This window comes from Nestor notabilis, unplaced genomic scaffold (genome assembly GCF_000696875.1).
Source record: "Nestor notabilis isolate BGI_N333 unplaced genomic scaffold, ASM69687v1 scaffold33756, whole genome shotgun sequence".
NCBI classification, from domain to species: Eukaryota; Metazoa; Chordata; class Aves; order Psittaciformes; family Psittacidae; genus Nestor; species Nestor notabilis.
Genome location: NW_009932018.1, coordinates 15419 through 15925, shown reverse-complemented (window position 1 = coordinate 15925; position 507 = coordinate 15419).

Genomic DNA, 507 nt, shown 5'->3' with positions numbered 1-507 from the left:
ACTGCTGTAGCTGAACCCAGGACACCCCAGCATAGACCACTCTTGGGCTGTTTGTGCCTTGTCCCAGCAGCACATCAGTCTGTTTCAGTTGCCAGCTTTTGCCACAGAAATTTCCACTGGCAGGGTGCAAATTAAACCCACTGTTTTCAAACTTCCTATGACTGCAGTTAAAAATAAGACTCAGAGCAATAATTTTCCTACTGTCAGTGTTGTCAGACCTGAAACCTGGTTCTGAACAATTCAGCGGTGTCTCGTTAAGCTGGACGAATATGTGATCGTGACGTCTGCGTCCTGGGAAGGTGATGAGAACATGGTTTCTTAGGGAAAAGTCCTCTCCTTTCCATCCTTTACAAGCCATCAGCTCATCTCCCCATGCATGAAACAGTAGAGGAAGTTTAAAGCAGACTGAAAATTACACTGCATCTCTCCTGCTCAGTATTAATTGTAGAGCAAAGAAAGAAGCCCATTGATTCATCCCACTGGGTAATTAAATGTCTAATGCTATAG